This window comes from Neoarius graeffei, chromosome 4 (assembly GCF_027579695.1).
Source record: "Neoarius graeffei isolate fNeoGra1 chromosome 4, fNeoGra1.pri, whole genome shotgun sequence".
Lineage (NCBI taxonomy): Eukaryota > Metazoa > Chordata > Actinopteri > Siluriformes > Ariidae > Neoarius > Neoarius graeffei.
The window spans coordinates 34,118,659-34,130,811 of record NC_083572.1 but is presented as its reverse complement, the minus strand read 5'-3'; positions in this window follow the sequence as shown (position 1 = coordinate 34,130,811).

The window sequence follows — 12,153 nt, the reverse complement described above, 5'->3', positions numbered from 1 at the left end:
CAGGAACAGGTTTAAGTGTCAACGTACAGGTTTAGCAAGGCAGTGAGAGAAGCTAAATGACTGTACTCTGAGAAATTCCAAAATCAGTTCTCAGCCAATGACACTGCTTGTGTCTGGAAAAGGCTCAGACAGATCACAAACTACAAACCTACAGGAACCAGTAGGAAGCTGGCTTCCAACAGTATTGAAGCCATACTTAAATTTCAAAACCAGTTAGAAAGAAACAGCTACTCCCTTTCCTGAGAATGACAGGCTTCTGCAGACAATGGATTTGTGACTATATGACCATGACCATAGCATTCCTGGATGTGATTAAACAGTCAAGGAGCAATCAGTTGGTCTGGACTACCATGGCAGATGACATGTTTGTTGCCCGAAAACAAACACGGTCAACAGCACTGGCACTAGCTAACCCAGACTACACTAAACACTTCTTTTTGTAGGTGGCTGAAAGGAATGGCTTTGTGAACAGTATCCTAACTCAAAGGGACCCTGACAACTATCAATTACATATTTGTCAGCTCAACACTGTCAAAAGAGGCTTTACGCAGTGCAAAAGCTCTTTAGCAGCCTCAGCATTCACCTGCAAGAAAGCTTCAATCATAATGATGGGCACATCTACTACTACTACTACTACTACTACTGCTGCTTCATCTCAAACAATTAGAATATCGTGAAAAAGCAATATTTTTCATCAGTTATTTAAGAAAGTGAAAATTGTATATCATTACACGTTTCAAGCATTTTTTCTATTATAATTTTGATAATTATGGCCTACAGTGCAAAAAAATCTCAAAATATGAGAATATTTAATTTTGAGTAAAACAGTATAAATACCATGTGTATCTCAGTCTAGTTCAATACACGCAACCACAATCATGGGGAAGATTGCTGACTTGACACTTGTTCAGAGGATGATCACCAACATTGTGGATTTCCTTGTGGAGGGTCCACAAGGAGGGTAAGCCACAGAAAGTCATTGCTGAAAAGACTGGCTAGAAAAGGTGCACAAGTAACAGGGATGACTGCAGCCTTGAAAGGATTGTCAAGAAAAGTAGATTCAAGAACTTGGGAGAGCTTCACAAGGAGTGGACTTAGGCTGGTGTCAGTGCATCAAGAGCCACCATGCACATATGTCTTCAGGAAAGGGGCTATAACTGTCACATTCCTAATATCAAGCCACTCCTAAACCAGAGACAATGTCAGAAGCATCTTATCTGGGCTAATAAGAGAGAGAACTGGACTGATGCTCAGTGGTCCTAAGTCCTCTTTTCAGATGAAAATCCATTTTGCATTTCATTTGGAAATCAAGGTCCTAGAGTCTGGAGGAAGAGTGGAGAGGCACAGAATCCAAGGTGTTTGAAGTCCAGTGTGAAGTTTCCACAATCTGTGATGATTTGGGGTGCCACATTGTCTGCTGGTGTTAGTCCACTGTGTTTTATCAAGTCCAAAGTCAACACAGCTGTCTACCAGGAGATTTTAGAGCACTTCATGGTTCTATCTGCTGACAAGCTTTAGGGAAATGCTGATTTCCTTTTCCAGCAGGACTTAGCACCTGCCTACAGTGCCAAAACTACTACCAAATGGTTTGCTGACCATGATATTACTTAAATAGCCAGCCAACTTGCCTGACCTGAACCCCATAGAGAATCTAGGGGTATTGTCAAGAGGAAAATGAGAAAAACCCAACCCAAAAATACAGATGAGCTGAAGGCCACTATCAAAGCAACCCGGGCTTCAATAACACTTCAGCAGTGCCACAGGCTGATCGCCTTCATGCCACGCCACACTGATGCAGTGATCTGTGGTAAAGGAGCCCCAACGAAGTATTGAGTGTATAAATGAACATACTTTTCAGGATTTGGACATTTCTGTATTGTAAATCCTATTTTGATTGATCTTATGAAATATTCTAAAAATTTCAGATACTGGATTTCTGATTTTCATGGGCCATAATCATCAAAATTAAAACAAAAAGACTTGAAATATTTAATTTTATGTGTAATGAATATTGAATATATTAAATTTATCATTTTGAATTAAATTATGAAAAAAATGAATTTTTCACGATATTCTAATTATTTGAATTGCACTAGTATGTACACTATGCATCGACTACATGTTATGCTTACTAGTTCATAATTACCAATGGCAGGAAGATAGGATATGAATTACTCAAACTCACTTGAGCTGACAGTAAAGGTGCAGCTCTGTCAACCCTGCTAAACATATGATGACATCCTCTGAGGGTACAGTGCCCTCCGTGATTATTGGTACCCCTTGTAAAGATTAGTAAAAAAAAAAAAAAAGAGTTTTAAAAAAAAATCCACCTTTTGGTGAAGTAGCTTCATCTCACACTAAAAAAAAGAAAACCCCAACCTTTAACTGAAATACATTTATTCAGAAAAAAAACAAATCCCTCATCAAGAAATACTTATTTTCAACAAAAGCACGTGCCACTATTATTGGCACACCTGCATTTAATACTTTGTGCAACTTCCCTTTGCCAGTAAAACAGCACTGACTCTTCTCTTATCACATTTTATAAGGTTGGAGAATATAGAGCAGGGCATCTGAGACCATTCCTCTTTACAGAATCTCTCCAGCTCACCAAGGGTCCTAGGCCCTCTCACTTGTGCATTCTCCTCTTCAGTTCATCCCACAGGTTTTTAATGGGGTTCAGGTCAGGGGACTGAGGTGATAATGGCATAAGCTTGATTCTGTGGTCAGCTAACCATTTTTGTGTTGATTTGGACATATACTTCAGATCATTGTCCTGCTGGAAGATCCAATGATGACCCAGTTTTAGTTTCCAAGGTTTCCAGGGCCTTTGGAGTTAAAACAGCCCCAAACATCACAGAACTTCCACTATATTTTACAGTTGGGATCAGGTTCTTTTCATTATAGCCATCCTTCTTTCTATGCAAAAACACATCTTGAGTGTTTATTGCTAAAAAGCTCCATTTTTCTTTCATCAGACCATAGAACACAGTTCCAGTCAAAATTATAGTGTTTTGCATACTTCAGGCGCTTACTTTGTGGTTAACTGAGAGAAAAGCCTTTTTTTTTCAGGCATACCTTCCAAATAATCTCTTGGCATGGAGCTGGCATAGGACAGTGGTTTTGGAGACATGGAAACGCCAAGATTTAACTTTTTTCCTTGTAATTCACCAACAGTGATCCTTGAGGATTTTTTATTTATTTATTTATTTATTTGCTTGCCTCTCTTACAATCCTCCTCACTGTACATGGGGGACAAAATAAATTTGGGTCCTCTTCCAGGCAAGTTTGAAACCATTCCATTTGGTGTCCAATTTATTATTGCCCTAACAGTATAAATGGGCATTTTTAGAGGTAGACTGCCTTTCAGATTTTTCAAGTTTAGGTCATAAAAAATTTTTTCCTGACACCCAATTATTTTTTTTTAGTGGACTGAAGCTACTGAATTTGAATCACAGACTTCCAATTTTATGAGTTTTTTTTTTTAATTGGACAATTAATGAATTTAGGGTCACATGACCCAAAATTCTTGGCTATTTTTTCCTGCTTCACCATGACCCAATTCAAGATACTACGGCATGCATCACATGGTGGGCTTTCCCTATTCACGCAAGGCATTGTGGGATACAAATTTGAAAGAGGAGAGAAAAATGGAGGATGTGAGTGTGCAAATGAAACGTGAAACACTACAGTAACAGAAAGTGAGAAGAAAAGACATGTTGTGAAGGAAAGGAAACACAGGACCAAACTAATACAACCCCGATTCCAAAAAAGTTGGGACAAAGTACAAATTGTAAATAAAAATGGAATGCAATAATTTACAAATATCAACAACTGATATTGTATTCACAATAGAACATAGACAACATATCAAATGTCGAAAGTGAGACATTTTATAATTTCATGCCAAATATTAGCTCATTTGAAATTTCATGACAGCAACACATCTCAAAAAAGTTGGGACAGGGGCAATAAGAGGCTGGAAAAGTTAAAGGTACAAAAAAGGAACAGCTGGAGGACCAAATTGCAACTCATTAGGTCAATTGGCAATAGGTCATTAACATGACTGGGTATAAAAAGAGCATCTTGGAGTGGCAGCGGCTCTCAGAAGTAAAGATGGGAAGAGGATCACCAATCCCCCTAATTCTGCGCCGACAAATAGTGGAGCAATATCAGAAAGGAGTTTGACAGTGTAAAATTGCAAAGAGTTTGAACATATCATAATCTACAGTGCATAATATCATCAAAAGATTCAGAGAATCCGGAAGAATCTCTGTGCGTAAGGGTCAAGACCGGAAAACCATACTGGATGCCTGTGATCTTCGGGTCCTTAGACGGCACTGCATCACATACAGGCATGCTTCTGTATTGGAAATCACAAAATGGGCTCAGGAATATTTCCAGAGAACATTATCTGTGAACACAATTCACCGTGCCATCCGCTGTTGCCAGCTAAAATTCTATAGTTCAAAGAAGAAGCCGTATCTAAACATGATCTAGAAGCGCAGACGTCTTCTCTGGGCCAAGGCTCATTTAAAATGGACTGTGGCAAAGTGGAAAACTGTTCTGTGGTCAGACGAATCAAAATTTGAAGTTCTTTATGGAAATCAGGGATGCCATGTCATTCGGACTAAAGAGGAGAAGGACGACCCAAGTTGTTATCAGCGCTCAGTTCAGAAGCCTGCATCTCTGATGGTATGGGGTTGCATTAGTGCGTGTGGCATGGGCAGCTTACACATCTGGAAAGACACCATCAATGCTGAAAGGTATATCCAGGTTCTAGAGCAACATATGCTCCCATCCAGATGACGTCTCTTTCAGGGAAGACCTTGCAATTTCCAAGATGACAATGCCAAACCACATACTGCATCAATTACAGCATCATGGCTGCGTAGAAGAAGGGTCCGGGTACTGAACTGGCCAGCCTGCAGTTCAGATCTTTCACCCATAGAAAACATTTGGCGCATCATAAAACGGAAGATACGACAAAAAAGACCTAAGACAGTTGAGCAACTAGAATCCTACATTAGACAAGAATGGGTTAACATTCCTATCCCTAAACTTGAGCAACTTGTCTCCTCAGTCCCCAGACGTTTACAGACTGTTGTAAAGAGAAAAGGGGATGGCTCACAATAGTAAACATGGCCTTGTCCCAACTTTTTTGAGATGTGTTGTTGTCATGAAATTTAAAATCACCTAATTTTTCTCTTTAAATGATACATTTTCTCAGTTTAAACGTTTGATATGTCATCTATGTTCTATTCTGAATAAAATATGGAATTTTGAAACTTCCACGTCATTGCATTCCGTTTTTATTTACAATTTGTACTTTGTCCCAACTTTTTTGGAATCAGGGTTGTAAATATCAGTGTTCGTTGAGCACCTCGATGTGATCAGCTGTTCATTTAGCAACAGAATGATGTAACTGTCAGTGCATGGTCAAGGTAAACCTGTAGATGGCAGTAATGCAACACAGTGGATGCCAGCTGCCATAAAACCCAAAAGAAGGTGGTAAACCTGCGCATGTGCACATGGACTTCCTCTGTCTGCCTGACTGCACAAAGCAAACGATTTCATGCACATTATTTGCTAGGGAATCCCCTCAAATTAAATAACTTCCCAGCCACAGAATGGCCTGGTTTTTTTTTTTTTTGAGATATTAGAGAAATATGTATCACATGTATCACAATGACCAAATTTCAGAGGGAACTAAATTTCAACGATTTTATGAAATTGAAAGGCTGTCTAGCTTTAAGTGAGTTGTTACTTTTTTCATGAACATTCCCTGACTTATAAAGGGCAATACACTTCTCCCTCATTTGTTTTTTTGTGTTCTCTTATCTTTCCCATAGTGATGGAGGACTAAAGGAATATGGCCTCTGTGTCACCTCATATTTATACCCCAGTTAATCAGGAAGTCCTGGATTACTTGAAAGTTACTACACACTCCAATCAACGCAAAATTGTACGATTTAAATGGGAAACATGCTTCAGTTACATTGTACTCACAATAAATTTCAGACATGCCAATAAAAATGGCACGTTTTTCTTGAAAATAAGTATTTCTTCATGAATAATTTCTCTGAATAAATTTATTTCAATTAAAGGTTGGATTTTTCTCTTTTTTCAGTGTGAGATGAAGCTACTTCACCAAAAGGTGGATTTTTTCTAATCTTTCCAAGGGGTGCCAATAATTGTGGAGGGCACAGTAACTCTGATGATTGCATTGAGATGACTGAAAAATATTTGAAATTGTGACCTGATTTGTCTTATATTCCCCTACTGTAACTACGTATGCCCCAGCATTGAAAGATGGTGGCGCACATAGTTGCAGCGGCTCGGTGCTTTCCTTTTCAATGCTTTGGATGGCTGTTTGTGTGCATGTTGGTTTTCGTTTTGTTTACATTCTGTTGGGCAAACGAGATTTATAGCCGACATGATCTCCTGAAGATTGGAGTTTGCAGCGAGCGGGGTGTTACAGCCGAGTTTCTCCGCTCACATGACATTCCAGCGGACATAGCAAGGAGTCTCGGCGGGTGTGGCAGGGAGTCCAGTACCTCACCAATTACAGGTAACAACACCTGGTGCACTAACACAGTGACTGTAGACAGTCATTGCTCCCCGGACTTGGAATATGTGACTGTCAAATGCAGACCTGTTTACCTTCCCAGGGAGTTTACTGTGGTCATGATCACTGCTGTCTATATCCCACTGGATGCTAATGCTAACTTGGCTCTTGGACATTTGTATGGCAGCTTGGGTTGACAGCTCACAGTGTGTGCCTCACCTCACCCTCCTCCACTGTGAGCTACTGTGTCTGGTGTGGCTGCCTCTGGTGGTTCTTCCTCAAAGTGGGCGAAGATGATGTTCAGCTCCTCCACCAGTGAAGCATCCCCATCAGCCATCCCGATGCTGGTCCTGTAATTGGTGAGGTGTTGGACTCCCTGCCATACCTGCCTGCAGTTGTTGCTGTCCAGATGGTCCTCGATCCTCCACCTATAGTCCAAAAAAACAACCATCTCCAGCCTTAATGACTACCGCCAGTAGTATTCACCTCTGTGGTGGTGAAGTGCTTTGAGAAACTGGTCCGCAGTCATATCATGTCATTTATCCCTCCCAGCTTTGACGCACACCAGTTTGCATACAGGGTTAATAGATCTACTGAGGACACCATAGTCACAGCCCTCCATGTTGCACTGACCCACCTGGAGCAGCAGGGGAGCTATGCACGGTTGCTCTTTGTGGACTTTAGCTCTGCTTTCAACACCATCCTTCCCCACAAACTGGTGACTAAACTGTCAGCCTTGGGAGTTCCACACCTCACCTGCCTTTGGATAAAGGACTTCCTAACTGACCACACTCAGAGGGTTAGAGTAGGCCCCCACACCTCCACGGCTATCAGCCTCAGCACTGGCTGCCCACAGGGCTGCGTGCTGAGCCCCCTGCTCTATACCCTCTACACTAATGACTGCACCCCCGTCCACCACAGCAACATCTTCATCAAATTTGCGGACGACACCACAGTGGTGGGGCTCATCTCTGGAGGGGATGAGTCTGCCTACAGAGACGAGGTGGGGCAGCTGGCAACGTGGTACAGTGACAACAACCTGCTCCTAAACACGACAAAGACCAAGGAGATAATTGTGGACTTTAGGAAGAAGAAAACAACAATTCAGCCTTTATTCATCAACGGGAACAGCGTGGAGAGGGTTTCTGACTTCCGCTTCCTGGGTGTCCACATCCCGGAGGACCTGACCTGGGGTGCCATGACAACAGTACTGGTAAAGAAGGCCCAGCAGAGACTTTACTTCCTGAGGGTCGTCAGGAAAAACAACATCTCCCAAAAACTGCTGGTGTCTTTCTACCGCTGCTCTATTGAGAGCATTCTAACTTACTGTCTCTGTGTGTGGTACACCAGCTGCACAATGACACAGACGAAGGTGCTCCAGGGGGTCATAAAGGATGCCCAGAAAATAGTAGGCTGCCCTCTCCCCCCGTTGGAAGAACTACACAGTTCCCACTGCCTCAGGAAAGCTCAACACATTCTGCAAGACTCATCACATCTGGGTCATAAACTGTTTGAACTGCTGCCATCAAGCAGACGATACAGAACACTTAAAACAAGGACAAACAGACTGAGAAACAGCTTCTACCCAGTAGCTGTCAGCACACTGAATGCTGCAAGCATCTAGATGCTTTGTATTGTGTGGCCGTGTTCTTATTCTTTCTTTTTAAAGTATTTTATATTTTTGTATATATTATTTTATATTTTTATATATATTTTATAACTTCTCCCCTTTTATGTTGCACTGATCAAGGTCTGCACTTTAATTTAATTTCGTTGTACATGTTACAATGACAAATATTTCTATCTATCTAATGCAAAGCAACAAAGTGTTTTGTGGATGTCTCTTCATTTCTGGATGGCACTGCTCCCTGGATATAGGGTATACGGTGGTTGCTGCACACACACCAGTGGGAAGTGGTCCGATGTGTACAACTTCCTCAAATATCCCAGACAAATCAGCACATTATTCCATGGATATTTGTGAAGAAAAAATGATGTTTTTCCTCATGAATTTTATTTCATTTTATTTTTTAAATAAAGACTTATTTCAGTTTTGGTTCTTGCAACACATTCCAAAAAAAAAAAAAAAATAGGACAGAAAAGCATTTACTACTTTGTATGTTGCCTTTTCTTCTCACAACACTTAAAAGATGTTTAGGGAATGAAAACACCAAGTGATGAAGCATTTCAGGTGTTATATTGTCCCATTCTTCTTGCAAACAGGTCTTAACGTATGAAACAGTGAGGGATCATCGTTTTTTGCATTTTTCATTTCAAAGTTCATCACACATTGTATCTTGGGGACTGGGGGGACAGGCACCCTCTTCTGCAGTCATCCCTTTGTAATGTGTACAGAACATGGTTTTGCATACCCTGGTGAAAAATAAATGTGCTAAGTGTACTAAAATTTAGCATACTTTTGTGTACTTGAAGCCACACTAATCATCAATATACTTCAAGTGTGTTTATGATTAGTTAACTTGAGGCATGCTATTTTGGAACAACTAATTTTGTACTAAATATATTTTAATTGTAATTAAATTGTAGAAAAGTGCAACTTGAAGTGTATTTAGTGTACTTTTATGTGCTAAATTACACAACTTTCACTTAAAGTATATTTTAGTATAATATTTCTATAAAGTGGGCGGCACGGTGGTGTAGTGGTTAGCGCTGTCGCCTCACAGCAAGAAGGTCCTGGGTTCGAGCCCCGGGGCCGGCGAGGGCCTTTCTGTGTGGAGTTTGCATTTCTGGGCCTTTCTGTGTGGAGTTTGCATGTTCTCCCCGTGTCCGCGTGGGTTTCCTCCGGGTGCTCCGGTTTCCCCCACAGTCCAAAGACATGCAGGTTAGGTTAACTGGTGACTCTAAATTGACCGTAGGTGTGAATGTGAGTGTGAATGGTTGTCTGTGTCTATGTGTCAGCCCTGTGATGACCTGGTGACTTGTCCAGGGTGTACCCCACCTTTCGCCCGTAGTCAGCTGGGATAGGCTCCAGCTTGCCTGCGACCCTGTAGAAGGATAAAGCGGCTAGAGATAATGAGATGAGATGAGATTTCTATAAAGTGTAATATAGTATAATTATTTTAAAGTGTGTTAAAAGTGTTAGCGTGAAAGCGTGATGTTAGTATACTTTTTATATATTTACAAAAAGTACAATTTGTGTAAGTACATTTTCAATATACTATTGAAAATATGAATATACTTTAAATACAATAAAATACATTTGTTTTTCACCAGGGTATGTTGCTCCAAAATCTCAATGTACTTTTCTGCATGAATGCTGCCATCACAGAAATCTAAGTTACCTTTAGCAAGTTCACCAACATAACCCCACACCATGACAGTCCCTGGCTTTTGGACTTGTTGCTGGTAATTGTCTGGGTGGTCCTTTTCATCTATGGTCTGGAGTATGCAGCGTCCATTTATTCCAAAAAAAGATCTGGAATACTGATTTGTCTGACCACAATACATGTGTCCATTGTGTGATAGTCCATCTCAGATGCCTCCAAGCCCAGAGAAGTTGACTGCGTTTCAGGACACAGTTAACATAAGGCTTTCATTTTTTCACAGTCGAGTTTTATAGTTAAAACTTCATAGTGTAGTGCTTGAAAAAGGCTTGCCAAAGTAATCCCGAGTCCATGGAGTTATATCAGGTATAGATGAATGATGGGTCTTGATGCACTGAGGTCTGAAGGATCATGGGTGTTCAGCTTAGGCTTGCACCCTTGCCCTTTATGCACCAAAATTCCAACAGATTCCTTGAATTGTTAATATTATCATGCATGGTAGAGGGAGAAATATCCAAATCCCTTCCTAGCTTTCTTTGAGGAACATTGTTTTTAAACATTTCATACTTTCACACATTTCTTGACAGACTGGAGATCCTTAGCTCATCTTTGCCTGTCAAAGACTAGCCCTGTGTCTGAAATCACTCACTATATAGTGAGTTTACCATCTTGTAGTGCTGTCCAAATGGATAGTGAGAATCATTACACCCTATATAGTGGACTCATAGTATCCCACAACGCACCGTGAAAAATAGCGTACAACTGATGGTCACTAACCAAGTAATACATACCATCATGCATGGCAGTTGCACTGAAAGAAAAGCTATAAAAGCTGTTTCATGACCGTTAAGTATTTTAGACTGAGTGTAGCAGTAGTTTGTTTTTCTTTATGACAATGAGCACGAGACAAATTTAAGTTGTGGCGTGAAAATGGCAATAATATTGTAGTGCTGGGGGTGAATGGACGGAGGAAGAAACACATTATAAATGAACATTCAGGTACAATTAAAAATAGTAAGAGAATAGAAAATAAGCTAAAATAGAATAAGACAGATAAAATACAAGAATAAAAGTTACAGTCCAGCGCAAGGAATTGATCAAAAGCCTCAAATTTGATTGAATAAAAGGCAGCAGCAAGGAAGAAAGCATTCAGCCTTGATTTAAAAGAACTGAAAGATGCAGCAGACACAAAGTACTTTGTATTTATTAATGTGGGAAATATGCGCAGTATAATATGTACTGATCACAAAAATACATGCTTGTATTTATTTTGAAAACACACCAGCCGACTGATCTGGCACGTTTTAATTGTGCGACAGTAATGACGTAAATAAGGGTGTGGTGGAGTAGTGTCTGAAAGTGTTTTTTTATTTTACCAATGAGCTCATCATATAGTCATCTATATAGAATTCCCTATATAGTGAGTAGGGAATAGTGAACAAGTGAGTGATTTCAGACACAGCTTGGGTCTTTCCTGGATATCGATTTTGTACCAAATCATGATTACAATCACCTGCTGACATCACCTGTTTCAAATCAGAAAATTGTTTTACCTCATTACTAGCCCTAAATTGCCACAGCTCAACATTTTTTTTGGAATGTGTTGCAGGCCTACAATGTAGGAATGATTGTATATTAAAAAATGTGGATGTATATTAACTGTCTGTCATGAAATACAAGTCAAATTTAGAAAATCAGTGCTTTTTTATTTACATTTTCCATACTGTCCATTTTCAATCAAATCTTTAGACACCTAATTCAGTGGTTTTTCCTCATTTTTAAGACACTTCATGTCTTAACGAAATGGACTGCTTTACTTATTTGAGTGGTTCTTGACATATGGATTACTACTAGTTTCTGTATTTGTATTATTTACTATTTGATGGTCTCAGACACATTAAGGCAGCAAGAAATTCCACCAATTAACTTTTAACAAGGCACATCTGTTAATTGAAAAGCATTCTAGGTGACTACCTCATGAAGCTGGTTAAGATAATACCAATAGTGTGCAAAGCTGTTATCAAGGTGAAGATTTGAAGATTCTAAAATATGAAACAGGTTTGTTTTTTTAAAAACACTTTAAAAAAAAAAAATCACCACATATGGAACATAGTTCCATATATATTTCATAGTTTTGATGTCTGCAGTATTGCTTCTTTGGTCTTCGGTATTCAGTTCTACAATGTAGAAAATAGTCAAAATATAGAAAAACCTATGATGGAGTAGGTGTGTCCAACCTTTTGACTGGTACGGTCTATACACAACACATTATGATTCTACAGATGGAAACAAAACAAAAAG